This window comes from Ambystoma mexicanum, chromosome 4p (genome assembly GCF_040938575.1).
Source record: "Ambystoma mexicanum isolate Mex_15411 chromosome 4p, UKY_AmexF1_1, whole genome shotgun sequence".
Classification (NCBI taxonomy): domain Eukaryota; kingdom Metazoa; phylum Chordata; class Amphibia; order Caudata; family Ambystomatidae; genus Ambystoma; species Ambystoma mexicanum.
This window is the reverse complement of record NC_090927.1, coordinates 617,432,566-617,446,211: the sequence shown is the minus strand read 5'-3', so window position 1 is coordinate 617,446,211 and position 13,646 is coordinate 617,432,566. Positions and strand designations below refer to the sequence as shown.

Genomic DNA, 13,646 nt, shown 5'->3' with positions numbered 1-13,646 from the left:
GACCTCTTTTTTGCGGGTTTGGGCCGCATGCTTTAGGTCTGTGCTGCGGATTATGTCAACATGCTCTTCCAGAGTGTTGGCGAGCATGGTGAGCTCAGCGTCCGAGAAACGCTGCTTCCTCTTCCTCTGGGTGGATTTCTTGCTGGCCTTGGACATGATGATGCTATTCTGACACACGACGACACAGGAGGAGTGGTGGTTGTGGAGGATTGCAATGGATTGTGTTTTTAAAGATGGCCGCCGGCCCATTTCCCGTTCCTGCGCGACAGCTACGACTAAGCACATCCGGTCTAGATTGCACATAGCTGTCCAGATTTAAAAACCTGACATATCTCAACAACCTCTGCCACCAGCATACAGCGACCACCACCCGAAAGGAACCAGTATAGCTGGCAGCACCTAGACTCTCTCAACAATAGCAATCTATCTCCAACCCTCAACAGCACCCACCCATTTGTCTGACCTCTCTTGGGCTGCTTAGTGGAGCCTTGCCAGTGTAAAGGCTCACTCCTCGACTTACACATGCAGTACCACAAAATATGACACACCCCAATGGGTAATGAGACTAAGAGAACAAGTTGCAGGGGTTAAGTTTTGTCTATATAAAATTGGCATCCAGAGAACTCTGCTCCCCCGAGAGCGCTCTGGCAAACATTACAAAATAGTGCCCTTATCAAGGGAAAAAACGTCATCATTGACATCACTCTATATGGGACTACAATTGCTTGGGATTGGGTGAGTAACATTGATACATATGCGGCTATGGGCGCTGCTTCATCCGGATTGGTTGCTCCGTTGGTAGGAGGGTGAGCATCACGTGATCCGGCTGCCAGTGTCCAGGAGGGGTGAGGGTCAGGTCTCAATGAGTCAGGGCAGACACTAACTAAGCTAGCATAAAAAACGACCATTAGACATATAATAAACAATGATCATTAGTATATTTTTTAAGTAAATCCATTAAAACCTATAAATTGCACGCATACAATCAAAACATCACTCATTAGGACTTATATGGAGTACTGGGCTTAGGGGGTCTTGGTCAGTGTGATAACATCGATCATGGGGTGGGTCTGAGCACATCAAAGCAACTATGGGGCACGCTGACATTTGTTAGTTCTAGGGTGCAATATACTGTGACAGAGGTCTCGTTTTAGTAGGGGGAACCCTGGAGTGAGCCTCACAGCGGGGTCACACATCTGGTACATCAAGGGAATACCTTAAGGTGCACAGGGTTATAGAGGCAGTAATTTTCCAACAGCAGGGGTAAGAGGGCACAGGTAGGTTTGTGGAGATGGATTAGCTGCAAGTCATGGTTCGGGCCGGTTCACACACAGGACAGTGATTTCAGAGGAAGAGTGAGATGTTACATTAGTATATTTGTTTCAATTGTCCTCGGCGCATCCATGAGAAATGGAGCTGTGAAGCTTTCAGACAGAGTGAGAAAAGGCAGGAGCCATGAGCGCAGAGTGCGTGGCACTGCAGAGGGGAGGGCAGCCTTTTCGTATTACAGCAGTGAGGCCTAGTCCAAAGATGGAGTCGAGGGCACACAAAATAGAAGCCAAGTGTCTTTCACAATAGCCCTGCATCTGCTTACTGTTAGCATGTATGCGGGCAATGGAGGCGTCCCCCACTATTGTAAGAGCAAGTGGTCCACATTGTGCTGAATGTATGAGGGGGCCTAAACGACCCCCCGCTCCCACACACCAGCCACACAAGTTTTAGAACGGCAAACATGCACACATGCATCTCCTAAACTAAAACTCCCTAGAATCTCCAACCACATCGACTACGGTCACCAAGGGCATTCAACCAAGAAAAAAGTTTTTTGGTGCCACACAAGTTGGGAAAGAGCGCTATATAAATAACCAAATACAATACAATACAATATCACTCACCATAACTATAGGACAGTGACCATCAGCCTATAATATATATGCATATTCGCTGTGGCCCATTGACAAGTTGACCCAATATGTTTCATTGGGGTAAACTAGCCATGGCTTTTGGCCATGGCCAGTTGCTACAGAATTTGGCCGTGTCCACTTTCCATATTGCACCATTTGGTTCCTTAAAGTAACCCAGTAGCACAGTCTTCAGCCACACACATTACCCACCATCTCAATGTAGCTGTAAAATTCAATTTTTTGTATTCATCACATAGTTTTTAATGCTCTCTTTTAAAAAAAGTTTTCCCATAACGCCGTAAGTATACCTCCAATAATAGCAATGTAATACAAATAACTGCAGTTTTCTGTAAATGCCTGCAAATAACAGCGGTTATGTATAAAAAGCATGAAAAATCAAAAACTCTTCCCTGCAATCCCAGACCCTCACCAGGTGCCCCCCTAATCTTGCCATGCTCCCCACACTCCCCTCAAGTTCGTTTTCCTTCCCTAGCCCTGTCCCATTCCCCAAACACTTGCCGTTTCGGGTGACACACTTCATTCTTGATCACATTTTCTATTATAACAGTGGTGATCGCGTGCAATAACCAGAGTTTTGTGAAAACGCCCACCAACTCAATTTCACATGGTGTCCTCTTTCCCCCTTACCCCCTCTACCCTCATGCCATTTAATCGTATCTGCTCCAAATGGCATTATTTCCACTTTGGTTACACCCATTATTACCGTGGTTATCTCTGTCATTGAGCAAAAAATTAATGGCAGCTTTTTGATACATTTTGGGAGACATATATAGCTATAATTTTCAGAGAAGGATGAATCCCATTCCCTGTCAAATATTTTACCAAATGCTAGACAGAATAACCAGATTTTGAGTCAACACTGCATTCCCAAGACATTTTGTACGTGGTCCTATTCCGTCCATTGCGTTTTGCTGTGTGCTGCGCAGATATTTGGCCATTTTCTCTATGGGGAAATGAATGGGACTATGCCAAAAACAGTGTTTTATTGCTATCTTTATAACGTTGTCATTTTTTAACAAATCTTTCCCAAAATATCTAGTCTGAGGTAACTAGCCCGGAAGAAACGTTTAGTTTGTGAAATATCAGCCAAATCCATCCTGCAAGTCAAACGTCATTAGCAATTCAATTTTCGGGTTTCCTGCACTATTATATTACATGGGCTGCGGTAGCAGCCTGTACTTATGGTTAAGTTGCCCAACCCATAGGAGGAACACTTTTTGTGCCGTTTATAACTTCTTCCCCCCTTGGATGAATCCTCACAAAATTTAGCAGAAAATAGTATATGGCCCATCACATTGATTCCGCTAAGTTTGTTAGGTTTCGTGTAGGAATTTATAGGTTCGGTCCCAAAATGTCTGTTTTTTCCCATAGATGCAATGGAAACTTTTCTTTTGCTCAGGCCTACATCCAAAACTACTGGATTGATTTTCACCAAATTTGGACCAGGAGCGGCGGCTTGGTTTGTAAATTTGGTATAAATCTGTCCAGTAGTTTTTTTCAAATGGCCAAAAAATAGGTAAACAGAATTAGTGATATCTTGGCTTAATCTGTGGACCCACATCCCTGTTCAGTACACAGACAGGCCACTGATTGGTCTAGATGTCAGTGCGATGTCCGCGGACATTGGATGCACCCGCTGATTGGATGGTGAAAAGTGTGAGGTTTGTCATATTTTCTGAATCGCCTGCCAGTCGCAGCTGATGTCTACGGTGGGGAAAAGGTCTGGAAAACACATTTGGGGTTATTTTGTGGTGGAAAGAGGGGCTGGGAAGGGTGAAGAAGTGGAGGAAAGATGATATGGGGCTATTTTTATAGGTGGAAAAAGGGAGTGTAGGTGTAGTAGAAGTCCACAACACTGTGTTAGTTCACAGACAGCGATGCGAACGGACAACTTGGGAAACACATTTAGAGTTATATGGTGGGTTCAAGAGGGTTTGGAAAGGGTAGGGGAGTGGAATAGAGTTTAAATGGAGCTATTTCTATGGTTGTATATGAATTGTTCGAACTACAATTGTTCGAATTACAATTGACTTTTGCACAATTGACCGAATTGTGAAGGTCAATTGTTACATATATGCGGGGAAACCCTCCACAACCACCCATATATATATATATATATATATATATATATATATATATATATATATATATATATATATATATATATATATATATATATAAATATTTTTAGTAAAAAAACTTTGTTAATCAATGTGATGAAACATTTTTGATGTCATCTTTGATGTCCTGGGTAGTAGTCTTAGCAGTGCACGGTGGTGGCGTGAGTTATGGTTGCTTAGCTTACCATAACTGGCAAATTTCAGGGGTTTTTCGGTTTTACTTGGAACCATAATGTCCCTTTAACAAAGTTTTTTACTGAATTTCATAGGTTTTTAGTAGCGCAACTTATCCATAACGTCACTTTAACAAAGAGTTTTTACTGAATTTCATGTTTTTCGTAGCGCAACTTAACCATAACATCTCTTTAACAAAGTTTTTTTACTGAATATACATTTTCATAGTGTAAATTTGATAGATGTTTACTAGGGTGTTACGCTCACCTGGTATCCACAGGGACGCCACCCAGCCAGGTTACTCGCTGGTATGCTTCTCAGCTTTGCCCTGATGTGGTCTGCGGGGTAGGTTCTGCCTGAAAAGACAGGAGGACTGTGTTCAAGACTGACCGACTGGAGTAAGTATCCTCCCTCCACCCCGTATGATTTCAGTCCCTCTGGCGCCCTCTCCTCACCTTGTGGTAGAATTAGGCGTGCTCTCCGTCCTGCCTTCTTTGCAGGGGCGCGTTGTCTTTCATGGGTGAGTGCGGTCCAGTTACTTCACTGACGCCGGCCCGTTTGATATTGTTCAGGTAGGTCTTATTGCTGTTCTTTAGTTTTGTTGCTATCCTGAATGCTTTCTTTGTTTAAAATGTCTTGTTTTTCTCCCTTAGGTATGCAGAGCTTCAGCGTGGTGAACTGGCTTGGTTGAGCCCCGCTGGTAAATGATGGTGCATTAAGAGTGCTATGATGCGGTAAGTAAGCTCTATGCGCAGCACTGCAATGTCTTGCCTTTGCTAACCTGTGTTTCCTTCATTGTAAGTCGCGGTGTTCTTCAGCGCGAGTGGAATGTCTGGAGTGTCCGAGCCGAGAGGCGACCAGGCAGGTAAGCCTTTTGAGCAGTTCGTAATTTGTAAATGTCTTTACTGCTTTCTTTAATGTTGCCTCTATCTTCCTCTTTCAGGTCGTTCTGTCCGGGAGGCGTGCAGATTTGAGGAAGCTGTGCTCAGTAGCTGCAAGTGTTTAAAGATGAAGACTGCAGGTAATATGCTGCTGCTAATGATGTTCCTTTTGTCTCCTTGCAGGTTCTGCTTCTCCGAGGTTTGAGGGAATAGCTGGACATGGTGAGCATCACGTTGCAAGCTGCAAAGTAACGCAAAGCGTGTTGTCTTGCTTGGGTGTGGTTTAAATAGCCCCAACAAAATAGTCCAGGTAAAGTAGTCCCTAGGCTACCACATCCAAAACACTAGAACGCATAGCTTGGTTCTTAGGAACCAAGCTATGTGGATGCCTCCATGTTGGCTGACAATACAATAAAGTAATTCCCAAGCACATTGTTTTTCATGGTGTATGAGCATGGCGCCATAGGCACAAGGACTGGCCCCATTAGGGCTTTTGAAGAGGATGTCAGGCTCTAGAGGCCTGAGTCCTGACTCCACCTGGCCAATGGGTTTTCCAGAGGGGGATTTGGGCAAGGGTCGTGACAGCACTCCCCCCTAAGGCCCCCTCCCATGGTGTTCCTTCTGTCTGGCCCAGGTTTGGTTGGGAAGTTCCGATGGAATTTCTTGATTAGACGTGGTGCGTGGATATTCTCACTGGGCTCCCAGGATCTATCTTGTGGTCCAAATACTTTCCAATCTATAAGATAATATAGCTTGGTGCTAGAGTATTTAGAGTCCAAGATATCTTTGACTTCGAATTCTGCTTCTCCGTCAACAAGTATGGGCTTAGGTGTTGTCCCAATCCGTGTGCCGGGTTGCATTGGTTTCAGGAGGGACAAATGGAATACCGGGTGGATGTGTAGATTAGGTGGTAAATCCAATTTCATGGCTGCTGGGTTGATACTTGCCTTAATGGTATAGGGTCCTAAGAATCTGCGATGAAAGGTCCGGGTTCCCTTGATGGGTACGAATTTAGCGGCTAACCAAACTGTGTCTCCTACTTGATAATCAGGGGCATATTTCCGGTGTTGGTCAGCAAATCTCTTTTGTTTTTCTTTGGCATGAATAAGGTGTTCCTTTGCTTTTTTGAAAGCCTGAGTAATGGTTGTGTGTAGAGTCTTTACCTCTGGCATTTCCAAGCTGGTTGGAAGGTCTAATTCAAAGGTAAATGGATGTCTGCCATAAAGGGTATAGAAGGCAGTTTGTCCCGTGCTTGAATGAAAATAATTGTTATATGCATATCTGGCTATGCATAGTAGGTCTTTCCAATTCCTTTGTTCGTGGTGCAGCATGCACCGTAAATATTGCTCAAGTGTCTGATTGGTTCTCTCGCTTTGGCCGTCCGTTTGGGGATGGTGACTGGTAGATAGCCTAACATCGATCTGCGCCATTGCACAACATTTTTTCCAGAAGTTTGAAACAAACTGGCTGCCTCGATCAGAGACCAGAACTGAAGAGAAGCCATGTAGCTTAACCACGCCCTCCAGGAACACTTTTGCCAAAGTGGCTGTGTCTGGGAGGCCTTTAGAGGAATAAAATGGGCCATTTTTGAGAATAAGTCCACAACTAAAAGGATGGTGTTGAACCCTTGGCTTGGAGGTAGATCAGTGATGAAGTCAAGGGAAAGAGTGTTCCATGGAAATGGAGGAATGTCCAATGGTTGTAGGAGACCCAATGGTTTTTGTTTCTGTGATTTATTTTGTGCGCAGACACCGCAGGACTGAATATACTGAATGATGTCCTTATGCCAGGTAGGCCACCAAAAGTTGTCTTTCACCTTAGCTAGGGTTTTGGCAATCCCAGGATGCCCTTCGATCAGTGAATCGTGATAGTTTGAAATAATATGCTGTTGTAATCCCTTCTTGGGTACATATCGGCGATCCCTAAAAAAAGGGTGGATGGTCCTTGATGGTATATTGTTCTCCTTGCGTTTGCCATGCGAGGTGGGCATCAGGATTCATTGTCCATTGAATTTCTTTACATAGTTCTGCTTGTGTTAAGGCTGTCGTGATACCCAAGAGTTTGTCTTCAGGTATAATAGGTACTGGGTCTGGAGTTGTATATACTATTTCATTTATGCCCATGCGAGATACGGCATCTGCCTTTCCGTTTCTGACTCCTGGTCGAAATGTGATTCACACGAAACAGCTCCATTTAAACTTTATTCCACTCCCCTACCCTTTCCAAGCATATTCATATTCATAATCATATTCGGCGAAGAAAAGGGCCCACCGTAATTGGCGCGAGGACTGGGCCTTGGCTGTTTTGAGATATTGCAGGTTTTGGTGGTCTGTGATGACTGTAATGGTGTGTCTGGCCCCCAGAAGGTAGTGCCTCCAGGCTTTAAAGGTGGATTTGATAGGCAGGAGTTCCTTGTCCGTGATGCCATAATTAATCTCTGGAGGTGAGAACTTTTTCGACCAGAAGGCCACAGGATGTAGCTGGCCCGTTTCCAGGTCTCTCTGTGAAAGGACATCCCTCATTGTGAGACTGGATGCATCAGTTTCAACAACATAAGGGAGGTCTGGACGAGGATGTCGCAGAATTGGAGCGGAGGTAAACCTTCATTTAAGTTCCTGAAAGGCTTCTTCTGCTTCTTCGGTCCAAGCAAACTTTTTATTGTTTTTTCGTAATAGTACTGTGATTGGGTGCACAACCTGAGAGTAGTGTGGGAGGAACCAGCGGTAGAAGTTCGCAAAGTCCAGCAAGCTTTGTACCCCTTTCAGAGACGTCGGTGAAGGCCATTTCAGAATGGCATCTACATTGTGTGCGTCAATTCTGATGCCTCCTGGAGTAAGGATAAAACCAAGAAATTCTACTTCGGTGATGTGAAAAAAACATTTTTCAAGCTTTGCAAACAAGCGATGTTGACGGAGCTTGGTGAGGACTGAACAAACGTTCTGAGGCTGAGTGTACTAAGATGTCGTCTATGTACACTAAGGCGCACACATCAATTAACTCCCTTAAGACATCATTCATGAAATATTGGAATGCCGCAGGAGCGTTGCATAACCCGAAGGGCATGACTTCATATTTAAACAAGCCGTACTTAGTACTGAAGGCGGTTTTCCATTCATCTCCTTTTCTGACTCGGACCAGGCGGGACGCTCCTCGAAGGTCCAATTTGGTATAAATCTGGGCATTTTTAACTTGGTCTAGCATCTCAGGGACAAGTGGCAGGGGGTAGCGGTTCTTCACAGTTATCTGGTTCAATGCACAGTAGTCAATACAGGTTCTCAAGTCTCCTTCCTTTTTCGGTACGAAGAACAAAGGACTGGCTGCGGGGGACTTCGAAGGACGGATAAATCCGTTTGCAAGGTACTGGTCTAAATAGGATTTCAAATGAAGGTTTTCTGGTTCTGTGAGAGCGTAGATCCTGCCGCAAGGGATTTGTGCACCAGGAACACGGTCGATCTGACAGTCATAGGGCCTGTGCGGCGGCAATGTATTGGCTTGGTCCTTTCGGAAAACATCCTGGAAATCATGGTATTCACTTAGCAAGGTATTAGTTGCTCCCAGGGTTGATACTGTTGCTCCGGGAGTCATGGGGATACAGACGTCGGGTTTCTCCTCTTGGTAATAGCAGGCAGGGGAGCAGTCACCGGGGAAGGTTAATTTTCGTGCCCGCCAGTCTATCAAAGGGTTGTGAACAACCAACCATGGCATCCCTAGTATTAGCCTGAACTGAGGTGCCTTGATGAGATCGAATGAAATAGACTCCCGATGTCCGTCCTGGCAGGTTCTGCCTGAAAATACAGGAGGACTGTGTTCAAGACTGACTGACTGGGGTAAGTATCCTCCCTCCACCCCCGTATGATTTCAGTCCCTCTGGCGCCCTCTCCTCACCTTGTGGTAGAATTAGGCGTGCTCTCTGTCCTGCCTTCTTTGCAGGGGCACGTTGTCTTTCATGGATGAGGGCGGTCCAGTTACTTCACTGACACCGGCCCGTTTGATATTGTTCAGGCAGACCTTATTGCTGTTCTTTAGTTTTGTGGCTATCCTTCATGCCTTTCTTTGTTTAAATGTCTCTTTTTTCTCCCTTAGGTATGCAGAGCTTCAGCGCGGCAAACTGGCTTGGTTGAGCCCCGCTGGTAAATGATGGTGCATTAAGAGCGCTATGATGCGGTAAGTAAGCGCTATGCGAAGCGCTTTGAAGTCTTGCCTTTGCTAACCTGTGTTTCCTTCCTTGTAGTTTGCTGTGTTCTTCAGCGCGAGCGGAATGTCTGGAGTGGTGCCAGCCGAGAGGCGACCAGCCAGGTAAGCCTTTTGAGCAGTTCATAATTTGTAAATGTCTCTACTGCTTTCTTTAATGTTCCCTCTATCTTCCTCTTTCAGGTCGTTCTGTCCGGGGAGAGTGCAGATTCGAGGAAGCTGTTCTAAGTAGCTGCAAGTGTTTAAAGATGAAGACTGCAAGTAAGATGCTGCTGCTAATGATGTTCCTTTTGTCTCCTTGCAGGTTCTGCGTCTCCGAGGTTCAAGGGAATAGCTGGACACGGTGAGCGTCACGTTGCAAGCTGCAAAGTAAAGCAAAGTGTGTTGTCTTGCTCGCGTGTGGTTTAAATAGGCCCAACAAAATAGTCCAGGTAAAGTAGTATCTAGACTACCATACCCAAAACACTAGACTGCATAGCTTGGTTCATAGGAACCAAGCTATGTGGATGCCTCCATGTTGGCTGACAACACAATAAAGTAGTTCCCAAGCACATAGTTTTTCATGGTGTATGAGCCTGGCGCCATAGGCGCCAGGACTGGCCCAATGAGGGCTTTTGAAGAGGATGCCAGGCTCTAGAGGCCCGAGTCCTGACTCCATCTGGCCAATGGGTTTGCCAGACAGGGTTTGGTCGAGGGCGAGGGTCGTGACATAGGGTTCCCTTACTTTATATACAAGTAACATAGAACATACCCGCTAATGATTTTGATGTCTGTGGACGGTCACAGACGACATGAACACTACCCAAACACGCAGGCGGTATCTGAAATTGTTCTATCATACCATATAAACACTGTGCAAGTTCAAAGAGCAGCACATAAACACATTATATATAATAATAAATAAGCAGTGGAACCTACATATTTAACACATCAACCATCCATTGAAGTACGATATGTAATAAAATGGATTATACCATAACAAAAAAGATATACCTCCAACATAATTACCTCACAGAAACTGCAGAGCTAGAAGCAAAAGTAGACCTACACAACACAACAAATGCAACTGACCAGAAACTAGTAAGTAAACTTCATTTTTTTTATATATATTGCTCTACTTTTTGTATAAGGTACAGTACAATTCATATATTTTAGTTTTTCACACAGAAATGTGCAGTTCTTTGGAGTGGCTGGAAGAAAATTTTCCACATGAGGAAATGTCTGAAGACATTGATAATAATGGTAGACACTTTTCTATACAAGCAAATTAATAACCATTACCTTATGTGTACTTAACATATATATATTTCTTTTTTACAGACCATACAAACGTTGACAATGTTACTCCAGAAGACACATTGGAAAAGACTCTGGAACGCATTGAACAGAAAATAGATATGCTTAAGGAAAATTTCAATAGTTTGAAACAGTTAGTGGAGGACCATATACAAGAAAAAATTAAGTACCATTGTCCCAACTGTACCTGTACCTCTGCCCCCTCTCCATGTCCCAGTGAACTATCCCCAAACCCTCGACAACAAGATAAACATATCTATACCTGGCCATACAGCCTGCAGAACATCTACGCACTTGCGCACCACTTCCGTATGTCTTGCGAACATCGCCCTGTCCGTAAGTGTCCGTCTCACTTGTATTGCACTTTTAATTAGTTTCAGGACTTGAACACTGTCCGTAGAACACCCATTCCCTTCGCGGACAGGTTCTCGATGTCATTGTGTGACCGCACCCACGCTGAGCGTGTGTCCTAATTTGCGGACTCTGTCCTGTTTCCCAAAATTTTAAAAGAACGTATTCAGACAATCCAAATTATTTTACAGTAAAAAATCACCATTTCACATGTCCCAGACAATTGCCCTGGCTTTCCACATATTTTTTGTAACTTTTTGAATGCTTTTCAGTGTTCAATATGTTCTCGAAACGCACCCCTCTACCTCTATTAAAGGCCACACCACAGAGCTGATCTTCATTGTACTTCTGGCTATTGCAGATTGACTTTTGCTCCCTTTGCTGCTCTGGCTGAGATTACCTCATCAACCCTAATGGCATCCATGGCTGCTGTTGCTACATCTGCCTCAGCACCACCCCCAAACCCTCCACCACCACCTCCTCAAAGGCCTGCAGAGGGGAACACACGTGAGGATGTAGAGAACGAGGATGAAGAGGATGAAGAGAATGAGGTCGTGGAACTCTATACTACCACACTCGCCGGGAGTCTTGGGTGTGGCGGGTGTTTACACTTTATGGTAACGTATCAAAAGCATGCGCGAACAAGGTCCCCTGTAACCAGTGCAAATTGGTGCTGAGCCGTGTGAGACGTGGTTCGTACAGCTTTGGTACGACATCCATGAAGCGACACCTAACTTCGTTCCACGGTGCGGACATTCGCAAGGTTGTACCTTGTGATGAACATAGTAGGTTGCGTTCCTCTACAGCATCCTCTGTTTCCGCTCCTCTCACCACAAGAGACACTCCTGTGGGAGAGTGCATCCCTCCAGCTGCTTCACAGGCCATTTGTGATGTTGTTGACCCTTACCTTTCGAGGGTCACAATATTGTGTATTTTCCTGCGATGCAGTACTCTGCAGGGGGGAGAGTCTTCAAAGTGCTTTTGAGACGACGGTCATGGACCACCAGAAGACCTGCTACCTACCTAAATAAGGCCCACCCTACAACTTCCTCTCTCCACCTGCCCTTTGTTATCCCCATGGTTGGTGTCCCTTCCTTACCCTCGTTTCCCATCCTCTCCTAGTGTGTTGTGTGTAAAAAAACAAAACAATATATAAAACAAAACATTTTTTAAAAAAGGCTCTTTTCAAAGCTGCCTTTCACAGGTTAAAAATAGAAGTGTCAAATAAATAGTGCAGGGCCCGCATATTTTTTGAAAGTCTGCAGACAGTCCTAGGACAGATAAAATTTTGGGGTGCTGCCCTAGCAAAACCAATGCACTTTTCTCTGGGAGGAATTGGTGGCTCTGAAAAGAGCCTTTTGGTGGTGCTCTGCAAAATAGATGACTATAATTCCAAAAAAGGTCACAATGCATTTTGTTCATTTCTCAGAAAAATCTGATTGCCAGCATATGTAAGATGGACTCCATCTCTGCGAAAAATGTATGTGCTACGAAACATAATATTTTCATTGTGAAAAGAGGACATGCCAACATCTCTCAGAAAGGCACAAACAGCCTTATTGACATTGCGCCTCGCTTTCTCCATTACGAGAAAAAATTACTTGGGAATTTGGAAACATGTCCATGACCTTCTCAAGTCCTTCTTTCATTGCACATTGCAAAGAAATTCCAGACACATGCCCTAAACTGTTCCCTCCACAATGAATTATAATTATGTCTGGATAATGCTCTGTCTCTAAAGTAGCACAGAGAGCTACCAAGTCCAGCCACTTCATTCCACGCACTCCATGCCAGTGCACTTGCACATCAGGGAATCGAAGATCTGCAGCTACTCCACAACGTTCTGCATGCACCTCCAACCAATGTATCCATGAGTCTCCCAAAATTCAGATAATCTGTTTTCGAAAACACACAGCCATAACTATCTGTTCGTATCTCAGGAAAAAGACATTCTCACAAAATCTCTCCTTACACAACACATCCACAAAACTTTATTGACCAATCCCTAGCTCCGCTCCTTTCATTTGCATGCCTCTCCACCCCAGAATCCCCCTATGTAATACGCGCTGTCTGCAGACTACCGCCATGTCCGCAAACATATCGTAGATCTGAGCGTGGTGAATGTACATTTAAATAGTGTGCCCCATTTCCCCTTTGAAGTGGTCTCTGAGAAGAGCCATTTTTTTAGTTTTTTTTTTGCAGATGCCTCACAGACACCTGTTATTTTATATTTTTCTGGGGGTTTTTTCTTCTTACTTTACAACTAAAATCTTCACATAACCTTCTCCAAAGCAACCCTTGCATTCCAAAACAGCATGGCATTTCCCAAAAAAAGATAAAGACACACCATCTTCTTCAAAATAAACAGCATTACTCGAATCACTATTCTCATTGTTACAGAAAAACATACCAGCTCTAAGCATGAAAGCATGCATGCCTCGATTGATTGCACACCTAGCAATGTTTTGATGAGGACAACAAACAGAACTATTGTCCCATATTGCCCTACATAATAATCCAGAAAAAATTACTTTCGCATTTGGAAGGATGTTCATCATTCCTTGAACCAACTGATCCAAATCTGCCAACAAAGTAGGGGCACTCACGTCGCCCAAATGGAAAGCACCATAGTGCAAAACTACCAGATGAGGACTGTTCATCCTAGGCATATCTTCACAAACTTGGAGAATTGCCTCTACATTGCAATC

The 13,646-nt window shown here is 44.3% G+C and overlaps 1 protein-coding gene across 5 annotated transcripts in view; it reads left to right on the top strand.

Moving 5' to 3' along the window:
- KHDRBS2 (KH RNA binding domain containing, signal transduction associated 2) overlaps positions 1–13,646 on the top strand; it is a 2,055,883-nt gene that overhangs the window by 1,651,261 nt on the left and 390,976 nt on the right. The gene's annotated exons all lie outside the window — the stretch shown is intronic.